At 45.3% G+C, this 25,194-nt stretch overlaps 27 non-coding genes across 27 annotated transcripts; 13 read left to right on the forward strand and 14 right to left on the reverse strand.

Annotated features, from left to right (window-relative positions):
* Positions 1–61: 61 nt before the first annotated feature.
* TRNAR-ACG (transfer RNA arginine (anticodon ACG)) lies at positions 62–134 on the reverse strand. The gene has a single exon. It is a non-coding gene; the product is annotated as a tRNA-Arg (tRNA).
* Positions 135–848: 714 nt separating this feature from the next.
* LOC147704045 (U6 spliceosomal RNA) lies at positions 849–955 on the forward strand. Its single transcript, XR_015298673.1, has one exon. It is a non-coding gene; the product is annotated as a U6 spliceosomal RNA (small nuclear RNA).
* A 1,020-nt stretch (positions 956–1,975) lies between these two features.
* TRNAR-ACG (transfer RNA arginine (anticodon ACG)) lies at positions 1,976–2,048 on the reverse strand. The gene has a single exon. It is a non-coding gene; the product is annotated as a tRNA-Arg (tRNA).
* Positions 2,049–2,762: 714 nt separating this feature from the next.
* On the forward strand, positions 2,763–2,869 carry LOC147704047 (U6 spliceosomal RNA). The gene has a single exon (XR_015298674.1). It is a non-coding gene; the product is annotated as a U6 spliceosomal RNA (small nuclear RNA).
* A 1,010-nt stretch (positions 2,870–3,879) lies between these two features.
* Positions 3,880–3,952, reverse strand: TRNAR-ACG (transfer RNA arginine (anticodon ACG)). The gene has a single exon. It is a non-coding gene; the product is annotated as a tRNA-Arg (tRNA).
* A 714-nt stretch (positions 3,953–4,666) lies between these two features.
* Positions 4,667–4,773, forward strand: LOC147704049 (U6 spliceosomal RNA). The gene has a single exon (XR_015298675.1). It is a non-coding gene; the product is annotated as a U6 spliceosomal RNA (small nuclear RNA).
* A 1,010-nt stretch (positions 4,774–5,783) lies between these two features.
* TRNAR-ACG (transfer RNA arginine (anticodon ACG)) lies at positions 5,784–5,856 on the reverse strand. Its single transcript has one exon. It is a non-coding gene; the product is annotated as a tRNA-Arg (tRNA).
* A 714-nt stretch (positions 5,857–6,570) lies between these two features.
* Positions 6,571–6,677, forward strand: LOC147704051 (U6 spliceosomal RNA). The gene has a single exon (XR_015298677.1). It is a non-coding gene; the product is annotated as a U6 spliceosomal RNA (small nuclear RNA).
* A 1,020-nt stretch (positions 6,678–7,697) lies between these two features.
* On the reverse strand, positions 7,698–7,770 carry TRNAR-ACG (transfer RNA arginine (anticodon ACG)). The gene has a single exon. It is a non-coding gene; the product is annotated as a tRNA-Arg (tRNA).
* Positions 7,771–8,484: 714 nt separating this feature from the next.
* LOC147704053 (U6 spliceosomal RNA) lies at positions 8,485–8,591 on the forward strand. The gene has a single exon (XR_015298678.1). It is a non-coding gene; the product is annotated as a U6 spliceosomal RNA (small nuclear RNA).
* Positions 8,592–9,601: 1,010 nt separating this feature from the next.
* On the reverse strand, positions 9,602–9,674 carry TRNAR-ACG (transfer RNA arginine (anticodon ACG)). Its single transcript has one exon. It is a non-coding gene; the product is annotated as a tRNA-Arg (tRNA).
* A 714-nt stretch (positions 9,675–10,388) lies between these two features.
* Positions 10,389–10,495, forward strand: LOC147704055 (U6 spliceosomal RNA). The gene has a single exon (XR_015298679.1). It is a non-coding gene; the product is annotated as a U6 spliceosomal RNA (small nuclear RNA).
* A 1,010-nt stretch (positions 10,496–11,505) lies between these two features.
* Positions 11,506–11,578, reverse strand: TRNAR-ACG (transfer RNA arginine (anticodon ACG)). Its single transcript has one exon. It is a non-coding gene; the product is annotated as a tRNA-Arg (tRNA).
* Positions 11,579–12,292: 714 nt separating this feature from the next.
* LOC147704057 (U6 spliceosomal RNA) lies at positions 12,293–12,399 on the forward strand. The gene has a single exon (XR_015298680.1). It is a non-coding gene; the product is annotated as a U6 spliceosomal RNA (small nuclear RNA).
* A 1,010-nt stretch (positions 12,400–13,409) lies between these two features.
* TRNAR-ACG (transfer RNA arginine (anticodon ACG)) lies at positions 13,410–13,482 on the reverse strand. Its single transcript has one exon. It is a non-coding gene; the product is annotated as a tRNA-Arg (tRNA).
* Positions 13,483–14,196: 714 nt separating this feature from the next.
* Positions 14,197–14,303, forward strand: LOC147704059 (U6 spliceosomal RNA). Its single transcript, XR_015298681.1, has one exon. It is a non-coding gene; the product is annotated as a U6 spliceosomal RNA (small nuclear RNA).
* Positions 14,304–15,313: 1,010 nt separating this feature from the next.
* On the reverse strand, positions 15,314–15,386 carry TRNAR-ACG (transfer RNA arginine (anticodon ACG)). The gene has a single exon. It is a non-coding gene; the product is annotated as a tRNA-Arg (tRNA).
* Positions 15,387–16,100: 714 nt separating this feature from the next.
* LOC147704061 (U6 spliceosomal RNA) lies at positions 16,101–16,207 on the forward strand. The gene has a single exon (XR_015298682.1). It is a non-coding gene; the product is annotated as a U6 spliceosomal RNA (small nuclear RNA).
* A 1,010-nt stretch (positions 16,208–17,217) lies between these two features.
* Positions 17,218–17,290, reverse strand: TRNAR-ACG (transfer RNA arginine (anticodon ACG)). The gene has a single exon. It is a non-coding gene; the product is annotated as a tRNA-Arg (tRNA).
* A 714-nt stretch (positions 17,291–18,004) lies between these two features.
* On the forward strand, positions 18,005–18,111 carry LOC147704063 (U6 spliceosomal RNA). The gene has a single exon (XR_015298683.1). It is a non-coding gene; the product is annotated as a U6 spliceosomal RNA (small nuclear RNA).
* Positions 18,112–19,121: 1,010 nt separating this feature from the next.
* Positions 19,122–19,194, reverse strand: TRNAR-ACG (transfer RNA arginine (anticodon ACG)). Its single transcript has one exon. It is a non-coding gene; the product is annotated as a tRNA-Arg (tRNA).
* A 714-nt stretch (positions 19,195–19,908) lies between these two features.
* LOC147704065 (U6 spliceosomal RNA) lies at positions 19,909–20,015 on the forward strand. Its single transcript, XR_015298684.1, has one exon. It is a non-coding gene; the product is annotated as a U6 spliceosomal RNA (small nuclear RNA).
* Positions 20,016–21,025: 1,010 nt separating this feature from the next.
* Positions 21,026–21,098, reverse strand: TRNAR-ACG (transfer RNA arginine (anticodon ACG)). Its single transcript has one exon. It is a non-coding gene; the product is annotated as a tRNA-Arg (tRNA).
* A 714-nt stretch (positions 21,099–21,812) lies between these two features.
* LOC147704067 (U6 spliceosomal RNA) lies at positions 21,813–21,919 on the forward strand. The gene has a single exon (XR_015298685.1). It is a non-coding gene; the product is annotated as a U6 spliceosomal RNA (small nuclear RNA).
* A 1,010-nt stretch (positions 21,920–22,929) lies between these two features.
* On the reverse strand, positions 22,930–23,002 carry TRNAR-ACG (transfer RNA arginine (anticodon ACG)). The gene has a single exon. It is a non-coding gene; the product is annotated as a tRNA-Arg (tRNA).
* Positions 23,003–23,716: 714 nt separating this feature from the next.
* LOC147704069 (U6 spliceosomal RNA) lies at positions 23,717–23,823 on the forward strand. The gene has a single exon (XR_015298686.1). It is a non-coding gene; the product is annotated as a U6 spliceosomal RNA (small nuclear RNA).
* A 1,010-nt stretch (positions 23,824–24,833) lies between these two features.
* TRNAR-ACG (transfer RNA arginine (anticodon ACG)) lies at positions 24,834–24,906 on the reverse strand. The gene has a single exon. It is a non-coding gene; the product is annotated as a tRNA-Arg (tRNA).
* Between the last annotated feature and the right edge of the window lie 288 nt (positions 24,907–25,194).

The following is a 25,194-nucleotide window of genomic DNA, read 5'->3' on the forward strand; positions in this document are numbered from 1 at the left end:
CAAGTCTGAGGTAAATAAAAATTCCACAGGAATATAATCAAACAGGGACCTACAACCCTTCCGAGCCAGATAGGAGTCGAACCTACAATCTTCTGATCCGTAGTCAGACGCGTTATCCATTGCGCCACTGGCCCTATGTAGACTTACGCATCCTTTTGTCCTTAAGTGGGCTAGAAAGTGTGTGTATGTGTGTGTGAAGGCACAAGGGAACCCATCTGACCTCCTGGAAGTCTGTTCTGTGAGGTTTTCCCAAGTTTTACAAAGGACTTTAGGAGAAGGAAGCACCTAAAAGCTAGGCGAAATGGTCCTAGATCCAAGGAAATCTTTTAGATCAGGCTCAGTTTCTTAAATAGTTTGCATTAACATAATCAGTTCCAGGTCTGTGTGGGGCTGAGCTTGAGAACTCCTTAGTAAGTAGGCGTTTACAACAATAAGGGGTTTAATATTACAACACAGGTGAACATTCAGACACATTATCATAAGCTCACCTTGTCCAGGGACCCAAGCATGCTGCCTTTCCACTCTCAGAGCCCTTCACCTAACCTACTGTGCAGCTGTTTCACCTTTAATATCACTGTTCCACAGGCAGCGTGACGTCACAATGCTCCTTGTCTGTAGCCCGACCCAGGAGCCTTTGCAAACCTGGTATAATCTACATACTTACGGTGTGTTTAGTCTTGGACCACAAATGCAGTGAAGAATAATGGATTGCTACTCTTCATACATTTTTGACCATTGGCTCAGATTTGAATGCGTACTGGGCATCTGAGCATCTCTGCCAGGCCACCCTATGTCTAGAGACTGTAGATTTAGAGAGTTTATAAACATTGTCAGTTCATCAATAAAGTGTGCTCGCTTCGGCAGCACATATACTAAAATTGGAACGATACAGAGAAGATTAGCATGGCCCCTGCGCAAGGATGACACGCAAATTCGTGAAGCGTTCCATATTTTTAACAGCTTTCAGGAGAGAAATCTTTTTTGTTTTCAAGACTAATTGAAAAAATAAAGCAGGTCCCAGTGCTGTCCCCGTAATATGTATTTTTCAATTAGTCTCTCCTCAACATTTTTAATGTATTTGCTTTGCAGTAAAGAAGGTGCGCTCTATGTTCAGCTGCATTTAGCAAGGAAGCCTGCAGGACTTCTGGGACTTTTCTTTCTCTTTTTTAGCCTCACTGTCATTATTCTTCACCACCCCCAAATCTATACTGCTGCAGTGTTGTGTTGATTTGTGGGAATCAGGACAAAGAGAAGGGCAGGGCCTATGCAAATGAAGGCCTCAGGGATGTCTGGGAGTGCCTTTTTAGCAGTATTGTTAAAGTCCACCTTGCAACCGGATTGGTCGGGTAAGCTGAAAAACACCATGCCAGATTGGGCACCAGGTCTCTAGGCGCTTGGAGGACATATTGGGTCTACATCCCTCAGTTTCTGAGGTCCAAGAAATGTTCACCCTCTACCCTAATAGAGAGGCCTTGGCCGATCGTGGCCGATCGTGGCTGAGAGGGGAAGAAGGTAGCAGTGCAAGATGCTTATGGTCCTTCTCTAATAATGGACCAACTTTCTCTCTCTCCTTACCTGTGGTTCTGCCTGGCTACTGGGGCTACCAGTTGTAAGCCTGCAGCCCACAGGGAGTTGGTTTGTTCCTCTCACACATGTAAATGGGTAAGCATTCAAGTGCACACACCTGCCTACGTCCACAGACCCTCGCGCACACACACTTTTGTCAACAAGCTTTTTCGCAATTAAGAGTATCAGGGACCCATGTTGAAATACAAAAGCAGCACACCACGTGACGGCCATCACATAGAGTCCAGCAGCAAATGGGAAACGTTTAACTAGCTGTGGTCCTATTACTTGCGCTCTACCGTGGAACAACTGCTGGATGAATCCTGCTGGAGAATATTGAACCTACAACAAGTCTGAGGTAAATAAAAATTCCACAGGAATATAATCAAACAGGGACCTACAACCCTTCCGAGCCAGATAGGAGTCGAACCTACAATCTTCTGATCCGTAGTCAGACGCGTTATCCATTGCGCCACTGGCCCTATGTAGACTTACGCATCCTTTTGTCCTTAAGTGGGCTAGAAAGTGTGTGTATGTGTGTGTGAAGGCACAAGGAAACCCATCTGACCTCCTGGAAGTCTGTTCTGTGAGGTTTTCCCAAGTTTTACAAAGGACTTTAGGAGAAGGAAGCACCTAAAAGCTAGGCGAAATGGTCCTAGATCCAAGGAAATCTTTTAGATCAGGCTCAGTTTCTTAAATAGTTTGCATTAACATAATCAGTTCCAGGTCTGTGTGGGGCTGAGCTTGAGAACTCCTTAGTAAGTAGGCGTTTACAACAATAAGGGGTTTAATATTACAACACAGGTGAACATTCAGACACATTATCATAAGCTCACCTTGTCCAGGGACCCAAGCATGCTGCCTTTCCACTCTCAGAGCCCTTCACCTAACCTACTGTGCAGCTGTTTCACCTTTAATATCACTGTTCCACAGGCAGCGTGACGTCACAATGCTCCTTGTCTGTAGCCCGACCCAGGAGCCTTTGCAAACCTGGTATAATCTACATACTTACGGTGTGTTTAGTCTTGGACCACAAATGCAGTGAAGAATAATGGATTGCTACTCTTCATCCATTTTTGACCATTGGCTCAGATTTGAATGCGTACTGGCCATCTGAGCATCTCTGCCAGGCCACCCTATGTCTAGAGACTGTAGATTTAGAGAGTTTATAAACATTGTCAGTTCATCAATAAAGTGTGCTCGCTTCGGCAGCACATATACTAAAATTGGAACGATACAGAGAAGATTAGCATGGCCCCTGCGCAAGGATGACACGCAAATTCGTGAAGCGTTCCATATTTTTAACAGCTTTCAGGAGAGAAATCTTTTTTGTTTTCAAGACTAATTGAAAAAATAAAGCAGGTCCCAGTGCTGTCCCCGTAATATGTATTTTTCAATTAGTCTCTCCTCAACATTTTTAATGTATTTGCTTTGCAGTAAAGAAGGTGCGCTCTATGTTCAGCTGCATTTAGCAAGGAAGCCTGCAGGACTTCTGGGACTTTTCTTTCTCTTTTTTAGCCTCACTGTCATTATTCTTCACCACCCCCAAATCTATACTGCTGCAGTGTTGTGTTGATTTGTGGGAAGCAGGACAAAGAGAAGGGCAGGGCCTATGCAAATGAAGGCCTCAGGGATGTCTGGGAGTGCCTTTTTAGCAGTATTGTTAAAGTCCACCTTGCAACCGGATTGGTCGGGTAAGCTGAAAAACACCATGCCAGATTGGGCACCAGGTGTCTAGGCGCTTGGAGGACATATTGGGTCTACATCCCTCAGTTTCTGAGGTCCAAGAAATGTTCACCCTCTACCCTAATAGAGAGGTCTTGGCCGATCGTGGCTGAGAGGGGAAGAAGGTAGCAGTGCAAGATGCTTATGGTCCTTCTCTAATAATGGACCAACTTTCTCTCTCTCCTTACCTGTGGTTCTGCCTGGCTACTGGGGCTACCAGTTGTAAGCCTGCAGCCCACAGGGAGTTGGTTTGTTCCTCTCACACATGTAAATGGGTAAGCATTCAAGTGCACACACCTGCCTACGTCCACAGACCCTCGCGCACACACACTTTTGTCAACAAGCTTTTTCGCAATTAAGAGTATCAGGGACCCATGTTGAAATACAAAAGCAGCACACCACGTGACGGCCATCACATAGAGTCCAGCAGCAAATGGGAAACGTTTAACTAGCTGTGGTCCTATTACTTGCGCTCTACCGTGGAACAACTGCTGGATGAGTCCTGCTGGAGAATATTGAACCTACAACAAGTCTGAGGTAAATAAAAATTCCACAGGAATATAATCAAACAGGGACCTACAACCCTTCCGAGCCAGATAGGAGTCGAACCTACAATCTTCTGATCCGTAGTCAGACGCGTTATCCATTGCGCCACTGGCCCTATGTAGACTTACGCATCCTTTTGTCCTTAAGTGGGCTAGAAAGTGTGTGTATGTGTGTGTGAAGGCACAAGGGAACCCATCTGACCTCCTGGAAGTCTGTTCTGTGAGGTTTTCCCAAGTTTTACAAAGGACTTTAGGAGAAGGAAGCACCTAAAAGCTAGGCGAAATGGTCCTAGATCCAAGGAAATCTTTTAGATCAGGCTCAGTTTCTTAAATAGTTTGCATTAACATAATCAGTTCCAGGTCTGTGTGGGGCTGAGCTTGAGAACTCCTTAGTAAGTAGGCGTTTACAACAATAAGGGGTTTAATATTACAACACAGGTGAACATTCAGACACATTATCATAAGCTCACCTTGTCCAGGGACCCAAGCATGCTGCCTTTCCACTCTCAGAGCCCTTCACCTAACCTACTGTGCAGCTGTTTCACCTTTAATATCACTGTTCCACAGGCAGCGTGACGTCACAATGCTCCTTGTCTGTAGCCCGACCCAGGAGCCTTTGCAAACCTGGTATAATCTACATACTTACGGTGTGTTTAGTCTTGGACCACAAATGCAGTGAAGAATAATGGATTGCTACTCTTCATACATTTTTGACCATTGGCTCAGATTTGAATGCGTACTGGGCATCTGAGCATCTCTGCCAGGCCACCCTATGTCTAGAGACTGTAGATTTAGAGAGTTTATAAACATTGTCAGTTCATCAATAAAGTGTGCTCGCTTCGGCAGCACATATACTAAAATTGGAACGATACAGAGAAGATTAGCATGGCCCCTGCGCAAGGATGACACGCAAATTCGTGAAGCGTTCCATATTTTTAACAGCTTTCAGGAGAGAAATCTTTTTTGTTTTCAAGACTAATTGAAAAAATAAAGCAGGTCCCAGTGCTGTCCCCGTAATATGTATTTTTCAATTAGTCTCTCCTCAACATTTTTAATGTATTTGCTTTGCAGTAAAGAAGGTGCGCTCTATGTTCAGCTGCATTTAGCAAGGAAGCCTGCAGGACTTCTGGGACTTTTCTTTCTCTTTTTTAGCCTCACTGTCATTATTCTTCACCACCCCCAAATCTATACTGCTGCAGTGTTGTGTTGATTTGTGGGAAGCAGGACAAAGAGAAGGGCAGGGCCTATGCAAATGAAGGCCTCAGGGATGTCTGGGAGTGCCTTTTTAGCAGTATTGTTAAAGTCCACCTTGCAACCGGATTGGTCGGGTAAGCTGAAAAACACCATGCCCGATTGGGCACCAGGTGTCTAGGCGCTTGGAGGACATATTGGGTCTACATCCCTCAGTTTCTGAGGTCCAAGAAATGTTCACCCTCTACCCTAATAGAGAGGTCTTGGCCGATCGTGGCTGAGAGGGGAAGAAGGTAGCAGTGCAAGATGCTTATGGTCCTTCTCTAATAATGGACCAACTTTCTCTCTCTCCTTACCTGTGGTTCTGCCTGGCTACTGGGGCTACCAGTTGTAAGCCTGCAGCCCACAGGGAGTTGGTTTGTTCCTCTCACACATGTAAATGGGTAAGCATTCAAGTGCACACACCTGCCTACGTCCACAGACCCTCGCGCACACACACTTTTGTCAACAAGCTTTTTCGCAATTAAGAGTATCAGGGACCCATGTTGAAATACAAAAGCAGCACACCACGTGACGGCCATCACATAGAGTCCAGCAGCAAATGGGAAACGTTTAACTAGCTGTGGTCCTATTACTTGCGCTCTACCGTGGAACAACTGCTGGATGAGTCCTGCTGGAGAATATTGAACCTACAACAAGTCTGAGGTAAATAAAAATTCCACAGGAATATAATCAAACAGGGACCTACAACCCTTCCGAGCCAGATAGGAGTCGAACCTACAATCTTCTGATCCGTAGTCAGACGCGTTATCCATTGCGCCACTGGCCCTATGTAGACTTACGCATCCTTTTGTCCTTAAGTGGGCTAGAAAGTGTGTGTATGTGTGTGTGAAGGCACAAGGGAACCCATCTGACCTCCTGGAAGTCTGTTCTGTGAGGTTTTCCCAAGTTTTACAAAGGACTTTAGGAGAAGGAAGCACCTAAAAGCTAGGCGAAATGGTCCTAGATCCAAGGAAATCTTTTAGATCAGGCTCAGTTTCTTAAATAGTTTGCATTAACATAATCAGTTCCAGGTCTGTGTGGGGCTGAGCTTGAGAACTCCTTAGTAAGTAGGCGTTTACAACAATAAGGGGTTTAATATTACAACACAGGTGAACATTCAGACACATTATCATAAGCTCACCTTGTCCAGGGACCCAAGCATGCTGCCTTTCCACTCTCAGAGCCCTTCACCTAACCTACTGTGCAGCTGTTTCACCTTTAATATCACTGTTCCACAGGCAGCGTGACGTCACAATGCTCCTTGTCTGTAGCCCGACCCAGGAGCCTTTGCAAACCTGGTATAATCTACATACTTACGGTGTGTTTAGTCTTGGACCACAAATGCAGTGAAGAATAATGGATTGCTACTCTTCATACATTTTTGACCATTGGCTCAGATTTGAATGCGTACTGGGCATCTGAGCATCTCTGCCAGGCCACCCTATGTCTAGAGACTGTAGATTTAGAGAGTTTATAAACATTGTCAGTTCATCAATAAAGTGTGCTCGCTTCGGCAGCACATATACTAAAATTGGAACGATACAGAGAAGATTAGCATGGCCCCTGCGCAAGGATGACACGCAAATTCGTGAAGCGTTCCATATTTTTAACAGCTTTCAGGAGAGAAATCTTTTTTGTTTTCAAGACTAATTGAAAAAATAAAGCAGGTCCCAGTGCTGTCCCCGTAATATGTATTTTTCAATTAGTCTCTCCTCAACATTTTTAATGTATTTGCTTTGCAGTAAAGAAGGTGCGCTCTATGTTCAGCTGCATTTAGCAAGGAAGCCTGCAGGACTTCTGGGACTTTTCTTTCTCTTTTTTAGCCTCACTGTCATTATTCTTCACCACCCCCAAATCTATACTGCTGCAGTGTTGTGTTGATTTGTGGGAATCAGGACAAAGAGAAGGGCAGGGCCTATGCAAATGAAGGCCTCAGGGATGTCTGGGAGTGCCTTTTTAGCAGTATTGTTAAAGTCCACCTTGCAACCGGATTGGTCGGGTAAGCTGAAAAACACCATGCCAGATTGGGCACCAGGTCTCTAGGCGCTTGGAGGACATATTGGGTCTACATCCCTCAGTTTCTGAGGTCCAAGAAATGTTCACCCTCTACCCTAATAGAGAGGCCTTGGCCGATCGTGGCCGATCGTGGCTGAGAGGGGAAGAAGGTAGCAGTGCAAGATGCTTATGGTCCTTCTCTAATAATGGACCAACTTTCTCTCTCTCCTTACCTGTGGTTCTGCCTGGCTACTGGGGCTACCAGTTGTAAGCCTGCAGCCCACAGGGAGTTGGTTTGTTCCTCTCACACATGTAAATGGGTAAGCATTCAAGTGCACACACCTGCCTACGTCCACAGACCCTCGCGCACACACACTTTTGTCAACAAGCTTTTTCGCAATTAAGAGTATCAGGGACCCATGTTGAAATACAAAAGCAGCACACCACGTGACGGCCATCACATAGAGTCCAGCAGCAAATGGGAAACGTTTAACTAGCTGTGGTCCTATTACTTGCGCTCTACCGTGGAACAACTGCTGGATGAATCCTGCTGGAGAATATTGAACCTACAACAAGTCTGAGGTAAATAAAAATTCCACAGGAATATAATCAAACAGGGACCTACAACCCTTCCGAGCCAGATAGGAGTCGAACCTACAATCTTCTGATCCGTAGTCAGACGCGTTATCCATTGCGCCACTGGCCCTATGTAGACTTACGCATCCTTTTGTCCTTAAGTGGGCTAGAAAGTGTGTGTATGTGTGTGTGAAGGCACAAGGAAACCCATCTGACCTCCTGGAAGTCTGTTCTGTGAGGTTTTCCCAAGTTTTACAAAGGACTTTAGGAGAAGGAAGCACCTAAAAGCTAGGCGAAATGGTCCTAGATCCAAGGAAATCTTTTAGATCAGGCTCAGTTTCTTAAATAGTTTGCATTAACATAATCAGTTCCAGGTCTGTGTGGGGCTGAGCTTGAGAACTCCTTAGTAAGTAGGCGTTTACAACAATAAGGGGTTTAATATTACAACACAGGTGAACATTCAGACACATTATCATAAGCTCACCTTGTCCAGGGACCCAAGCATGCTGCCTTTCCACTCTCAGAGCCCTTCACCTAACCTACTGTGCAGCTGTTTCACCTTTAATATCACTGTTCCACAGGCAGCGTGACGTCACAATGCTCCTTGTCTGTAGCCCGACCCAGGAGCCTTTGCAAACCTGGTATAATCTACATACTTACGGTGTGTTTAGTCTTGGACCACAAATGCAGTGAAGAATAATGGATTGCTACTCTTCATCCATTTTTGACCATTGGCTCAGATTTGAATGCGTACTGGCCATCTGAGCATCTCTGCCAGGCCACCCTATGTCTAGAGACTGTAGATTTAGAGAGTTTATAAACATTGTCAGTTCATCAATAAAGTGTGCTCGCTTCGGCAGCACATATACTAAAATTGGAACGATACAGAGAAGATTAGCATGGCCCCTGCGCAAGGATGACACGCAAATTCGTGAAGCGTTCCATATTTTTAACAGCTTTCAGGAGAGAAATCTTTTTTGTTTTCAAGACTAATTGAAAAAATAAAGCAGGTCCCAGTGCTGTCCCCGTAATATGTATTTTTCAATTAGTCTCTCCTCAACATTTTTAATGTATTTGCTTTGCAGTAAAGAAGGTGCGCTCTATGTTCAGCTGCATTTAGCAAGGAAGCCTGCAGGACTTCTGGGACTTTTCTTTCTCTTTTTTAGCCTCACTGTCATTATTCTTCACCACCCCCAAATCTATACTGCTGCAGTGTTGTGTTGATTTGTGGGAAGCAGGACAAAGAGAAGGGCAGGGCCTATGCAAATGAAGGCCTCAGGGATGTCTGGGAGTGCCTTTTTAGCAGTATTGTTAAAGTCCACCTTGCAACCGGATTGGTCGGGTAAGCTGAAAAACACCATGCCAGATTGGGCACCAGGTGTCTAGGCGCTTGGAGGACATATTGGGTCTACATCCCTCAGTTTCTGAGGTCCAAGAAATGTTCACCCTCTACCCTAATAGAGAGGTCTTGGCCGATCGTGGCTGAGAGGGGAAGAAGGTAGCAGTGCAAGATGCTTATGGTCCTTCTCTAATAATGGACCAACTTTCTCTCTCTCCTTACCTGTGGTTCTGCCTGGCTACTGGGGCTACCAGTTGTAAGCCTGCAGCCCACAGGGAGTTGGTTTGTTCCTCTCACACATGTAAATGGGTAAGCATTCAAGTGCACACACCTGCCTACGTCCACAGACCCTCGCGCACACACACTTTTGTCAACAAGCTTTTTCGCAATTAAGAGTATCAGGGACCCATGTTGAAATACAAAAGCAGCACACCACGTGACGGCCATCACATAGAGTCCAGCAGCAAATGGGAAACGTTTAACTAGCTGTGGTCCTATTACTTGCGCTCTACCGTGGAACAACTGCTGGATGAGTCCTGCTGGAGAATATTGAACCTACAACAAGTCTGAGGTAAATAAAAATTCCACAGGAATATAATCAAACAGGGACCTACAACCCTTCCGAGCCAGATAGGAGTCGAACCTACAATCTTCTGATCCGTAGTCAGACGCGTTATCCATTGCGCCACTGGCCCTATGTAGACTTACGCATCCTTTTGTCCTTAAGTGGGCTAGAAAGTGTGTGTATGTGTGTGTGAAGGCACAAGGGAACCCATCTGACCTCCTGGAAGTCTGTTCTGTGAGGTTTTCCCAAGTTTTACAAAGGACTTTAGGAGAAGGAAGCACCTAAAAGCTAGGCGAAATGGTCCTAGATCCAAGGAAATCTTTTAGATCAGGCTCAGTTTCTTAAATAGTTTGCATTAACATAATCAGTTCCAGGTCTGTGTGGGGCTGAGCTTGAGAACTCCTTAGTAAGTAGGCGTTTACAACAATAAGGGGTTTAATATTACAACACAGGTGAACATTCAGACACATTATCATAAGCTCACCTTGTCCAGGGACCCAAGCATGCTGCCTTTCCACTCTCAGAGCCCTTCACCTAACCTACTGTGCAGCTGTTTCACCTTTAATATCACTGTTCCACAGGCAGCGTGACGTCACAATGCTCCTTGTCTGTAGCCCGACCCAGGAGCCTTTGCAAACCTGGTATAATCTACATACTTACGGTGTGTTTAGTCTTGGACCACAAATGCAGTGAAGAATAATGGATTGCTACTCTTCATCCATTTTTGACCATTGGCTCAGATTTGAATGCGTACTGGCCATCTGAGCATCTCTGCCAGGCCACCCTATGTCTAGAGACTGTAGATTTAGAGAGTTTATAAACATTGTCAGTTCATCAATAAAGTGTGCTCGCTTCGGCAGCACATATACTAAAATTGGAACGATACAGAGAAGATTAGCATGGCCCCTGCGCAAGGATGACACGCAAATTCGTGAAGCGTTCCATATTTTTAACAGCTTTCAGGAGAGAAATCTTTTTTGTTTTCAAGACTAATTGAAAAAATAAAGCAGGTCCCAGTGCTGTCCCCGTAATATGTATTTTTCAATTAGTCTCTCCTCAACATTTTTAATGTATTTGCTTTGCAGTAAAGAAGGTGCGCTCTATGTTCAGCTGCATTTAGCAAGGAAGCCTGCAGGACTTCTGGGACTTTTCTTTCTCTTTTTTAGCCTCACTGTCATTATTCTTCACCACCCCCAAATCTATACTGCTGCAGTGTTGTGTTGATTTGTGGGAAGCAGGACAAAGAGAAGGGCAGGGCCTATGCAAATGAAGGCCTCAGGGATGTCTGGGAGTGCCTTTTTAGCAGTATTGTTAAAGTCCACCTTGCAACCGGATTGGTCGGGTAAGCTGAAAAACACCATGCCAGATTGGGCACCAGGTGTCTAGGCGCTTGGAGGACATATTGGGTCTACATCCCTCAGTTTCTGAGGTCCAAGAAATGTTCACCCTCTACCCTAATAGAGAGGTCTTGGCCGATCGTGGCTGAGAGGGGAAGAAGGTAGCAGTGCAAGATGCTTATGGTCCTTCTCTAATAATGGACCAACTTTCTCTCTCTCCTTACCTGTGGTTCTGCCTGGCTACTGGGGCTACCAGTTGTAAGCCTGCAGCCCACAGGGAGTTGGTTTGTTCCTCTCACACATGTAAATGGGTAAGCATTCAAGTGCACACACCTGCCTACGTCCACAGACCCTCGCGCACACACACTTTTGTCAACAAGCTTTTTCGCAATTAAGAGTATCAGGGACCCATGTTGAAATACAAAAGCAGCACACCACGTGACGGCCATCACATAGAGTCCAGCAGCAAATGGGAAACGTTTAACTAGCTGTGGTCCTATTACTTGCGCTCTACCGTGGAACAACTGCTGGATGAGTCCTGCTGGAGAATATTGAACCTACAACAAGTCTGAGGTAAATAAAAATTCCACAGGAATATAATCAAACAGGGACCTACAACCCTTCCGAGCCAGATAGGAGTCGAACCTACAATCTTCTGATCCGTAGTCAGACGCGTTATCCATTGCGCCACTGGCCCTATGTAGACTTACGCATCCTTTTGTCCTTAAGTGGGCTAGAAAGTGTGTGTATGTGTGTGTGAAGGCACAAGGGAACCCATCTGACCTCCTGGAAGTCTGTTCTGTGAGGTTTTCCCAAGTTTTACAAAGGACTTTAGGAGAAGGAAGCACCTAAAAGCTAGGCGAAATGGTCCTAGATCCAAGGAAATCTTTTAGATCAGGCTCAGTTTCTTAAATAGTTTGCATTAACATAATCAGTTCCAGGTCTGTGTGGGGCTGAGCTTGAGAACTCCTTAGTAAGTAGGCGTTTACAACAATAAGGGGTTTAATATTACAACACAGGTGAACATTCAGACACATTATCATAAGCTCACCTTGTCCAGGGACCCAAGCATGCTGCCTTTCCACTCTCAGAGCCCTTCACCTAACCTACTGTGCAGCTGTTTCACCTTTAATATCACTGTTCCACAGGCAGCGTGACGTCACAATGCTCCTTGTCTGTAGCCCGACCCAGGAGCCTTTGCAAACCTGGTATAATCTACATACTTACGGTGTGTTTAGTCTTGGACCACAAATGCAGTGAAGAATAATGGATTGCTACTCTTCATACATTTTTGACCATTGGCTCAGATTTGAATGCGTACTGGGCATCTGAGCATCTCTGCCAGGCCACCCTATGTCTAGAGACTGTAGATTTAGAGAGTTTATAAACATTGTCAGTTCATCAATAAAGTGTGCTCGCTTCGGCAGCACATATACTAAAATTGGAACGATACAGAGAAGATTAGCATGGCCCCTGCGCAAGGATGACACGCAAATTCGTGAAGCGTTCCATATTTTTAACAGCTTTCAGGAGAGAAATCTTTTTTGTTTTCAAGACTAATTGAAAAAATAAAGCAGGTCCCAGTGCTGTCCCCGTAATATGTATTTTTCAATTAGTCTCTCCTCAACATTTTTAATGTATTTGCTTTGCAGTAAAGAAGGTGCGCTCTATGTTCAGCTGCATTTAGCAAGGAAGCCTGCAGGACTTCTGGGACTTTTCTTTCTCTTTTTTAGCCTCACTGTCATTATTCTTCACCACCCCCAAATCTATACTGCTGCAGTGTTGTGTTGATTTGTGGGAAGCAGGACAAAGAGAAGGGCAGGGCCTATGCAAATGAAGGCCTCAGGGATGTCTGGGAGTGCCTTTTTAGCAGTATTGTTAAAGTCCACCTTGCAACCGGATTGGTCGGGTAAGCTGAAAAACACCATGCCAGATTGGGCACCAGGTGTCTAGGCGCTTGGAGGACATATTGGGTCTACATCCCTCAGTTTCTGAGGTCCAAGAAATGTTCACCCTCTACCCTAATAGAGAGGTCTTGGCCGATTGTGGCTGAGAGGGGAAGAAGGTAGCAGTGCAAGATGCTTATGGTCCTTCTCTAATAATGGACCAACTTTCTCTCTCTCCTTACCTGTGGTTCTGCCTGGCTACTGGGGCTACCAGTTGTAAGCCTGCAGCCCACAGGGAGTTGGTTTGTTCCTCTCACACATGTAAATGGGTAAGCATTCAAGTGCACACACCTGCCTACGTCCACAGACCCTCGCGCACACACACTTTTGTCAACAAGCTTTTTCGCAATTAAGAGTATCAGGGACCCATGTTGAAATACAAAAGCAGCACACCACGTGACGGCCATCACATAGAGTCCAGCAGCAAATGGGAAACGTTTAACTAGCTGTGGTCCTATTACTTGCGCTCTACCGTGGAACAACTGCTGGATGAGTCCTGCTGGAGAATATTGAACCTACAACAAGTCTGAGGTAAATAAAAATTCCACAGGAATATAATCAAACAGGGACCTACAACCCTTCCGAGCCAGATAGGAGTCGAACCTACAATCTTCTGATCCGTAGTCAGACGCGTTATCCATTGCGCCACTGGCCCTATGTAGACTTACGCATCCTTTTGTCCTTAAGTGGGCTAGAAAGTGTGTGTATGTGTGTGTGAAGGCACAAGGGAACCCATCTGACCTCCTGGAAGTCTGTTCTGTGAGGTTTTCCCAAGTTTTACAAAGGACTTTAGGAGAAGGAAGCACCTAAAAGCTAGGCGAAATGGTCCTAGATCCAAGGAAATCTTTTAGATCAGGCTCAGTTTCTTAAATAGTTTGCATTAACATAATCAGTTCCAGGTCTGTGTGGGGCTGAGCTTGAGAACTCCTTAGTAAGTAGGCGTTTACAACAATAAGGGGTTTAATATTACAACACAGGTGAACATTCAGACACATTATCATAAGCTCACCTTGTCCAGGGACCCAAGCATGCTGCCTTTCCACTCTCAGAGCCCTTCACCTAACCTACTGTGCAGCTGTTTCACCTTTAATATCACTGTTCCACAGGCAGCGTGACGTCACAATGCTCCTTGTCTGTAGCCCGACCCAGGAGCCTTTGCAAACCTGGTATAATCTACATACTTACGGTGTGTTTAGTCTTGGACCACAAATGCAGTGAAGAATAATGGATTGCTACTCTTCATACATTTTTGACCATTGGCTCAGATTTGAATGCGTACTGGGCATCTGAGCATCTCTGCCAGGCCACCCTATGTCTAGAGACTGTAGATTTAGAGAGTTTATAAACATTGTCAGTTCATCAATAAAGTGTGCTCGCTTCGGCAGCACATATACTAAAATTGGAACGATACAGAGAAGATTAGCATGGCCCCTGCGCAAGGATGACACGCAAATTCGTGAAGCGTTCCATATTTTTAACAGCTTTCAGGAGAGAAATCTTTTTTGTTTTCAAGACTAATTGAAAAAATAAAGCAGGTCCCAGTGCTGTCCCCGTAATATGTATTTTTCAATTAGTCTCTCCTCAACATTTTTAATGTATTTGCTTTGCAGTAAAGAAGGTGCGCTCTATGTTCAGCTGCATTTAGCAAGGAAGCCTGCAGGACTTCTGGGACTTTTCTTTCTCTTTTTTAGCCTCACTGTCATTATTCTTCACCACCCCCAAATCTATACTGCTGCAGTGTTGTGTTGATTTGTGGGAATCAGGACAAAGAGAAGGGCAGGGCCTATGCAAATGAAGGCCTCAGGGATGTCTGGGAGTGCCTTTTTAGCAGTATTGTTAAAGTCCACCTTGCAACCGGATTGGTCGGGTAAGCTGAAAAACACCATGCCAGATTGGGCACCAGGTCTCTAGGCGCTTGGAGGACATATTGGGTCTACATCCCTCAGTTTCTGAGGTCCAAGAAATGTTCACCCTCTACCCTAATAGAGAGGCCTTGGCCGATCGTGGCTGAGAGGGGAAGAAGGTAGCAGTGCAAGATGCTTATGGTCCTTCTCTAATAATGGACCAACTTTCTCTCTCTCCTTACCTGTGGTTCTGCCTGGCTACTGGGGCTACCAGTTGTAAGCCTGCAGCCCACAGGGAGTTGGTTTGTTCCTCTCACACATGTAAATGGGTAAGCATTCAAGTGCACACACCTGCCTACGTCCACAGACCCTCGCGCACACACACTTTTGTCAACAAGCTTTTTCGCAATTAAGAGTATCAGGGACCCATGTTGAAATACAAAAGCAGCACACCACGTGACGGCCATCACATAGAGTCCAGCAGCAAATGGGAAACGTTTAACTAGCTGTGGTCCTATTACTTGCGCTCTACCGTGGAACAACTGCTGGATGAATCCTGCTGGAGAATATTGAACCTACAACAAGTCTGAGGTAAATAAAAATTCCACAGGAATATAATCAAACAGGGACCTACAACCCTTCCGAGCCAGATAGGAGTCGAACCTACAATCTTCTGATCCGTAGTCAGACGCGTTATCCATTGCGCCACTGGCCCTATGTAGACTTACGCATCCTTTTGTCCTTAAGTGGGCTAGAAAGTGTGTGTATGTGTGTGTGAAGGCACAAGGAAACCCATCTGACCTCCTGGAAGTCTGTTCTGTGAGGTTTTCCCAAGTTTTACAAAGGACTTTAGGAGAAGGAAGCACCTAAAAGCTAGGCGAAATGGTCCTAGATCCAAGGAAATCTTTTAGATCAGGCTCAGTTTCTTAAATAGTTTGCATTAACATAATCAGTTCCAGGTCTGTGTGGGGCTGAGCTTGAGAACTCCTTAGTAAGTAGGCGTTTACAACAATAAGGGGTTTAATATTACAACACAGGTGAACATTCAGACACATTATCATAAGCTCACCTTGTCCAGGGACCCAAGCATGCTGCCTTTCCACTCTCAGAGCCCTTCACCTAACCTACTGTGCAGCTGTTTCACCTTTAATATCACTGTTCCACAGGCAGCGTGACGTCACAATGCTCCTTGTCTGTAGCCCGACCCAGGAGCCTTTGCAAACCTGGTATAATCTACATACTTACGGTGTGTTTAGTCTTGGACCACAAATGCAGTGAAGAATAATGGATTGCTACTCTTCATCCATTTTTGACCATTGGCTCAGATTTGAATGCGTACTGGCCATCTGAGCATCTCTGCCAGGCCACCCTATGTCTAGAGACTGTAGATTTAGAGAGTTTATAAACATTGTCAGTTCATCAATAAAGTGTGCTCGCTTCGGCAGCACATATACTAAAATTGGAACGATACAGAGAAGATTAGCATGGCCCCTGCGCAAGGATGACACGCAAATTCGTGAAGCGTTCCATATTTTTAACAGCTTTCAGGAGAGAAATCTTTTTTGTTTTCAAGACTAATTGAAAAAATAAAGCAGGTCCCAGTGCTGTCCCCGTAATATGTATTTTTCAATTAGTCTCTCCTCAACATTTTTAATGTATTTGCTTTGCAGTAAAGAAGGTGCGCTCTATGTTCAGCTGCATTTAGCAAGGAAGCCTGCAGGACTTCTGGGACTTTTCTTTCTCTTTTTTAGCCTCACTGTCATTATTCTTCACCACCCCCAAATCTATACTGCTGCAGTGTTGTGTTGATTTGTGGGAAGCAGGACAAAGAGAAGGGCAGGGCCTATGCAAATGAAGGCCTCAGGGATGTCTGGGAGTGCCTTTTTAGCAGTATTGTTAAAGTCCACCTTGCAACCGGATTGGTCGGGTAAGCTGAAAAACACCATGCCAGATTGGGCACCAGGTGTCTAGGCGCTTGGAGGACATATTGGGTCTACATCCCTCAGTTTCTGAGGTCCAAGAAATGTTCACCCTCTACCCTAATAGAGAGGTCTTGGCCGATCGTGGCTGAGAGGGGAAGAAGGTAGCAGTGCAAGATGCTTATGGTCCTTCTCTAATAATGGACCAACTTTCTCTCTCTCCTTACCTGTGGTTCTGCCTGGCTACTGGGGCTACCAGTTGTAAGCCTGCAGCCCACAGGGAGTTGGTTTGTTCCTCTCACACATGTAAATGGGTAAGCATTCAAGTGCACACACCTGCCTACGTCCACAGACCCTCGCGCACACACACTTTTGTCAACAAGCTTTTTCGCAATTAAGAGTATCAGGGACCCATGTTGAAATACAAAAGCAGCACACCACGTGACGGCCATCACATAGAGTCCAGCAGCAAATGGGAAACGTTTAACTAGCTGTGGTCCTATTACTTGCGCTCTACCGTGGAACAACTGCTGGATGAGTCCTGCTGGAGAATATTGAACCTACAACAAGTCTGAGGTAAATAAAAATTCCACAGGAATATAATCAAACAGGGACCTACAACCCTTCCGAGCCAGATAGGAGTCGAACCTACAATCTTCTGATCCGTAGTCAGACGCGTTATCCATTGCGCCACTGGCCCTATGTAGACTTACGCATCCTTTTGTCCTTAAGTGGGCTAGAAAGTGTGTGTATGTGTGTGTGAAGGCACAAGGGAACCCATCTGACCTCCTGGAAGTCTGTTCTGTGAGGTTTTCCCAAGTTTTACAAAGGACTTTAGGAGAAGGAAGCACCTAAAAGCTAGGCGAAATGGTCCTAGATCCAAGGAAATCTTTTAGATCAGGCTCAGTTTCTTAAATAGTTTGCATTAACATAATCAGTTCCAGGTCTGTGTGGGGCTGAGCTTGAGAACTCCTTAGTAAGTAGGCGTTTACAACAATAAGGGGTTTAATATTACAACACAGGTGAACATTCAGACACATTATCATAAGCTCACCTTGTCCAGGGACCCAAGCATGCTGCCTTTCCACTCTCAGAGCCCTTCACCTAACCTACTGTGCAGCTGTTTCACCTTTAATATCACTGTTCCACAGGCAGCGTGACGTCACAATGCTCCTTGTCTGTAGCCCGACCCAGGAGCCTTTGCAAACCTGGTATAATCTACATACTTACGGTGTGTTTAGTCTTGGACCACAAATGCAGTGAAGAATAATGGATTGCTACTCTTCATCCATTTTTGACCATTGGCTCAGATTTGAATGCGTACTGGCCATCTGAGCATCTCTGCCAGGCCACCCTATGTCTAGAGACTGTAGATTTAGAGAGTTTATAAACATTGTCAGTTCATCAATAAAGTGTGCTCGCTTCGGCAGCACATATACTAAAATTGGAACGATACAGAGAAGATTAGCATGGCCCCTGCGCAAGGATGACACGCAAATTCGTGAAGCGTTCCATATTTTTAACAGCTTTCAGGAGAGAAATCTTTTTTGTTTTCAAGACTAATTGAAAAAATAAAGCAGGTCCCAGTGCTGTCCCCGTAATATGTATTTTTCAATTAGTCTCTCCTCAACATTTTTAATGTATTTGCTTTGCAGTAAAGAAGGTGCGCTCTATGTTCAGCTGCATTTAGCAAGGAAGCCTGCAGGACTTCTGGGACTTTTCTTTCTCTTTTTTAGCCTCACTGTCATTATTCTTCACCACCCCCAAATCTATACTGCTGCAGTGTTGTGTTGATTTGTGGGAAGCAGGACAAAGAGAAGGGCAGGGCCTATGCAAATGAAGGCCTCAGGGATGTCTGGGAGTGCCTTTTTAGCAGTATTGTTAAAGTCCACCTTGCAACCGGATTGGTCGGGTAAGCTGAAAAACACCATGCCAGATTGGGCACCAGGTGTCTAGGCGCTTGGAGGACATATTGGGTCTACATCCCTCAGTTTCTGAGGTCCAAGAAATGTTCACCCTCTACCCTAATAGAGAGGTCTTGGCCGATCGTGGCTGAGAGGGGAAGAAGGTAGCAGTGCAAGATGCTTATGGTCCTTCTCTAATAATGGACCAACTTTCTCTCTCTCCTTACCTGTGGTTCTGCCTGGCTACTGGGGCTACCAGTTGTAAGCCTGCAGCCCACAGGGAGTTGGTTTGTTCCTCTCACACATGTAAATGGGTAAGCATTCAAGTGCACACACCTGCCTACGTCCACAGACCCTCGCGCACACACACTTTTGTCAACAAGCTTTTTCGCAATTAAGAGTATCAGGGACCCATGTTGAAATACAAAAGCAGCACACCACGTGACGGCCATCACATAGAGTCCAGCAGCAAATGGGAAACGTTTAACTAGCTGTGGTCCTATTACTTGCGCTCTACCGTGGAACAACTGCTGGATGAGTCCTGCTGGAGAATATTGAACCTACAACAAGTCTGAGGTAAATAAAAATTCCACAGGAATATAATCAAACAGGGACCTACAACCCTTCCGAGCCAGATAGGAGTCGAACCTACAATCTTCTGATCCGTAGTCAGACGCGTTATCCATTGCGCCACTGGCCCTATGTAGACTTACGCATCCTTTTGTCCTTAAGTGGGCTAGAAAGTGTGTGTATGTGTGTGTGAAGGCACAAGGGAACCCATCTGACCTCCTGGAAGTCTGTTCTGTGAGGTTTTCCCAAGTTTTACAAAGGACTTTAGGAGAAGGAAGCACCTAAAAGCTAGGCGAAATGGTCCTAGATCCAAGGAAATCTTTTAGATCAGGCTCAGTTTCTTAAATAGTTTGCATTAACATAATCAGTTCCAGGTCTGTGTGGGGCTGAGCTTGAGAACTCCTTAGTAAGTAGGCGTTTACAACAATAAGGGGTTTAATATTACAACACAGGTGAACATTCAGACACATTATCATAAGCTCACCTTGTCCAGGGACCCAAGCATGCTGCCTTTCCACTCTCAGAGCCCTTCACCTAACCTACTGTGCAGCTGTTTCACCTTTAATATCACTGTTCCACAGGCAGCGTGACGTCACAATGCTCCTTGTCTGTAGCCCGACCCAGGAGCCTTTGCAAACCTGGTATAATCTACATACTTACGGTGTGTTTAGTCTTGGACCACAAATGCAGTGAAGAATAATGGATTGCTACTCTTCATACATTTTTGACCATTGGCTCAGATTTGAATGCGTACTGGGCATCTGAGCATCTCTGCCAGGCCACCCTATGTCTAGAGACTGTAGATTTAGAGAGTTTATAAACATTGTCAGTTCATCAATAAAGTGTGCTCGCTTCGGCAGCACATATACTAAAATTGGAACGATACAGAGAAGATTAGCATGGCCCCTGCGCAAGGATGACACGCAAATTCGTGAAGCGTTCCATATTTTTAACAGCTTTCAGGAGAGAAATCTTTTTTGTTTTCAAGACTAATTGAAAAAATAAAGCAGGTCCCAGTGCTGTCCCCGTAATATGTATTTTTCAATTAGTCTCTCCTCAACATTTTTAATGTATTTGCTTTGCAGTAAAGAAGGTGCGCTCTATGTTCAGCTGCATTTAGCAAGGAAGCCTGCAGGACTTCTGGGACTTTTCTTTCTCTTTTTTAGCCTCACTGTCATTATTCTTCACCACCCCCAAATCTATACTGCTGCAGTGTTGTGTTGATTTGTGGGAAGCAGGACAAAGAGAAGGGCAGGGCCTATGCAAATGAAGGCCTCAGGGATGTCTGGGAGTGCCTTTTTAGCAGTATTGTTAAAGTCCACCTTGCAACCGGATTGGTCGGGTAAGCTGAAAAACACCATGCCAGATTGGGCACCAGGTGTCTAGGCGCTTGGAGGACATATTGGGTCTACATCCCTCAGTTTCTGAGGTCCAAGAAATGTTCACCCTCTACCCTAATAGAGAGGTCTTGGCCGATTGTGGCTGAGAGGGGAAGAAGGTAGCAGTGCAAGATGCTTATGGTCCTTCTCTAATAATGGACCAACTTTCTCTCTCTCCTTACCTGTGGTTCTGCCTGGCTACTGGGGCTACCAGTTGTAAGCCTGCAGCCCACAGGGAGTTGGTTTGTTCCTCTCACACATGTAAATGGGTAAGCATTCAAGTGCACACACCTGCCTACGTCCACAGACCCTCGCGCACACACACTTTTGTCAACAAGCTTTTTCGCAATTAAGAGTATCAGGGACCCATGTTGAAATACAAAAGCAGCACACCACGTGACGGCCATCACATAGAGTCCAGCAGCAAATGGGAAACGTTTAACTAGCTGTGGTCCTATTACTTGCGCTCTACCGTGGAACAACTGCTGGATGAGTCCTGCTGGAGAATATTGAACCTACAACAAGTCTGAGGTAAATAAAAATTCCACAGGAATATAATCAAACAGGGACCTACAACCCTTCCGAGCCAGATAGGAGTCGAACCTACAATCTTCTGATCCGTAGTCAGACGCGTTATCCATTGCGCCACTGGCCCTATGTAGACTTACGCATCCTTTTGTCCTTAAGTGGGCTAGAAAGTGTGTGTATGTGTGTGTGAAGGCACAAGGGAACCCATCTGACCTCCTGGAAGTCTGTTCTGTGAGGTTTTCCCAAGTTTTACAAAGGACTTTAGGAGAAGGAAGCACCTAAAAGCTAGGCGAAATGGTCCTAGATCCAAGGAAATCTTTTAGATCAGGCTCAGTTTCTTAAATAGTTTGCATTAACATAATCAGTTCCAGGTCTGTGTGGGGCTGAGCTTGAGAACTCCTTAGTAAGTAGGCGTTTACAACAATAAGGGGTTTAATATTACAACACAGGTGAACATTCAGACACATTATCATAAGCTCACCTTGTCCAGGGACCCAAGCATGCTGCCTTTCCACTCTCAGAGCCCTTCACCTAACCTACTGTGCAGCTGTTTCACCTTTAATATCACTGTTCCACAGGCAGCGTGACGTCACAATGCTCCTTGTCTGTAGCCCGACCCAGGAGCCTTTGCAAACCTGGTATAATCTACATACTTACGGTGTGTTTAGTCTTGGACCACAAATGCAGTGAAGAATAATGGATTGCTACTCTTCATACATTTTTGACCATTGGCTCAGATTTGAATGCGTACTGGGCATCTGAGCATCTCTGCCAGGCCACCCTATGTCTAGAGACTGTAGATTTAGAGAGTTTATAAACATTGTCAGTTCATCAATAAAGTGTGCTCGCTTCGGCAGCACATATACTAAAATTGGAACGATACAGAGAAGATTAGCATGGCCCCTGCGCAAGGATGACACGCAAATTCGTGAAGCGTTCCATATTTTTAACAGCTTTCAGGAGAGAAATCTTTTTTGTTTTCAAGACTAATTGAAAAAATAAAGCAGGTCCCAGTGCTGTCCCCGTAATATGTATTTTTCAATTAGTCTCTCCTCAACATTTTTAATGTATTTGCTTTGCAGTAAAGAAGGTGCGCTCTATGTTCAGCTGCATTTAGCAAGGAAGCCTGCAGGACTTCTGGGACTTTTCTTTCTCTTTTTTAGCCTCACTGTCATTATTCTTCACCACCCCCAAATCTATACTGCTGCAGTGTTGTGTTGATTTGTGGGAATCAGGACAAAGAGAAGGGCAGGGCCTATGCAAATGAAGGCCTCAGGGATGTCTGGGAGTGCCTTTTTAGCAGTATTGTTAAAGTCCACCTTGCAACCGGATTGGTCGGGTAAGCTGAAAAACACCATGCCAGATTGGGCACCAGGTCTCTAGGCGCTTGGAGGACATATTGGGTCTACATCCCTCAGTTTCTGAGGTCCAAGAAATGTTCACCCTCTACCCTAATAGAGAGGCCTTGGCCGATCGTGGCTGAGAGGGGAAGAAGGTAGCAGTGCAAGATGCTTATGGTCCTTCTCTAATAATGGACCAACTTTCTCTCTCTCCTTACCTGTGGTTCTGCCTGGCTACTGGGGCTACCAGTTGTAAGCCTGCAGCCCACAGGGAGTTGGTTTGTTCCTCTCACACATGTAAATGGGTAAGCATTCAAGTGCACACACCTGCCTACGTCCACAGACCCTCGCGCACACACACTTTTGTCAACAAGCTTTTTCGCAATTAAGAGTATCAGGGACCCATGTTGAAATACAAAAGCAGCACACCACGTGACGGCCATCACATAGAGTCCAGCAGCAAATGGGAAACGTTTAACTAGCTGTGGTCCTATTACTTGCGCTCTACCGTGGAACAACTGCTGGATGAATCCTGCTGGAGAATATTGAACCTACAACAAGTCTGAGGTAAATAAAAATTCCACAGGAATATAATCAAACAGGGACCTACAACCCTTCCGAGCCAGATAGGAGTCGAACCTACAATCTTCTGATCCGTAGTCAGACGCGTTATCCATTGCGCCACTGGCCCTATGTAGACTTACGCATCCTTTTGTCCTTAAGTGGGCTAGAAAGTGTGTGTATGTGTGTGTGAAGGCACAAGGAAACCCATCTGACCTCCTGGAAGTCTGTTCTGTGAGGTTTTCCCAAGTTTTACAAAGGACTTTAGGAGAAGGAAGCACCTAAAAGCTAGGCGAAATGGTCCTAGATCCAAGGAAATCTTTTAGATCAGGCTCAGTTTCTTAAATAGTTTGCATTAACATAATCAGTTCCAGGTCTGTGTGGGGCTGAGCTTGAGAACTCCTTAGTAAGTAGGCGTTTACAACAATAAGGGGTTTAATATTACAACACAGGTGAACATTCAGACACATTATCATAAGCTCACCTTGTCCAGGGACCCAAGCATGCTGCCTTTCCACTCTCAGAGCCCTTCACCTAACCTACTGTGCAGCTGTTTCACCTTTAATATCACTGTTCCACAGGCAGCGTGACGTCACAATGCTCCTTGTCTGTAGCCCGACCCAGGAGCCTTTGCAAACCTGGTATAATCTACATACTTACGGTGTGTTTAGTCTTGGACCACAAATGCAGTGAAGAATAATGGATTGCTACTCTTCATCCATTTTTGACCATTGGCTCAGATTTGAATGCGTACTGGCCATCTGAGCATCTCTGCCAGGCCACCCTATGTCTAGAGACTGTAGATTTAGAGAGTTTATAAACATTGTCAGTTCATCAATAAAGTGTGCTCGCTTCGGCAGCACATATACTAAAATTGGAACGATACAGAGAAGATTAGCATGGCCCCTGCGCAAGGATGACACGCAAATTCGTGAAGCGTTCCATATTTTTAACAGCTTTCAGGAGAGAAATCTTTTTTGTTTTCAAGACTAATTGAAAAAATAAAGCAGGTCCCAGTGCTGTCCCCGTAATATGTATTTTTCAATTAGTCTCTCCTCAACATTTTTAATGTATTTGCTTTGCAGTAAAGAAGGTGCGCTCTATGTTCAGCTGCATTTAGCAAGGAAGCCTGCAGGACTTCTGGGACTTTTCTTTCTCTTTTTTAGCCTCACTGTCATTATTCTTCACCACCCCCAAATCTATACTGCTGCAGTGTTGTGTTGATTTGTGGGAAGCAGGACAAAGAGAAGGGCAGGGCCTATGAAAATGAAGGCCTCAGGGATGTCTGGGAGTGCCTTTTTAGCAGTATTGTTAAAGTCCACCTTGCAACCGGATTGGTCGGGTAAGCTGAAAAACACCATGCCAGATTGGGCACCAGGTGTCTAGGCGCTTGGAGGACATATTGGGTCTACATCCCTCAGTTTCTGAGGTCCAAGAAATGTTCACCCTCTACCCTAATAGAGAGGTCTTGGCCGATCGTGGCTGAGAGGGGAAGAAGGTAGCAGTGCAAGATGCTTATGGTCCTTCTCTAATAATGGACCAACTTTCTCTCTCTCCTTACCTGTGGTTCTGCCTGGCTACTGGGGCTACCAGTTGTAAGCCTGCAGCCCACAGGGAGTTGGTTTGTTCCTCTCACACATGTAAATGGGTAAGCATTCAAGTGCACACACCTGCCTACGTCCACAGACCCTCGCGCACACACACTTTTGTCAACAAGCTTTTTCGCAATTAAGAGTATCAGGGACCCATGTTGAAATACAAAAGCAGCACACCACGTGACGGCCATCACATAGAGTCCAGCAGCAAATGGGAAACGTTTAACTAGCTGTGGTCCTATTACTTGCGCTCTACCGTGGAACAACTGCTGGATGAGTCCTGCTGGAGAATATTGAACCTACAACAAGTCTGAGGTAAATAAAAATTCCACAGGAATATAATCAAACAGGGACCTACAACCCTTCCGAGCCAGATAGGAGTCGAACCTACAATCTTCTGATCCGTAGTCAGACGCGTTATCCATTGCGCCACTGGCCCTATGTAGACTTACGCATCCTTTTGTCCTTAAGTGGGCTAGAAAGTGTGTGTATGTGTGTGTGAAGGCACAAGGGAACCCATCTGACCTCCTGGAAGTCTGTTCTGTGAGGTTTTCCCAAGTTTTACAAAGGACTTTAGGAGAAGGAAGCACCTAAAAGCTAGGCGAAATGGTCCTAGATCCAAGGAAATCTTTTAGATCAGGCTCAGTTTCTTAAATAGTTTGCATTAACATAATCAGTTCCAGGTCTGTGTGGGGCTGAGCTTGAGAACTCCTTAGTAAGTAGGCGT

The sequence above is a fragment of the Lissotriton vulgaris genome, chromosome 7 (genome assembly GCF_964263255.1).
Source record: "Lissotriton vulgaris chromosome 7, aLisVul1.2, whole genome shotgun sequence".
In the NCBI taxonomy this organism is placed as follows: domain Eukaryota; kingdom Metazoa; phylum Chordata; class Amphibia; order Caudata; family Salamandridae; genus Lissotriton; species Lissotriton vulgaris.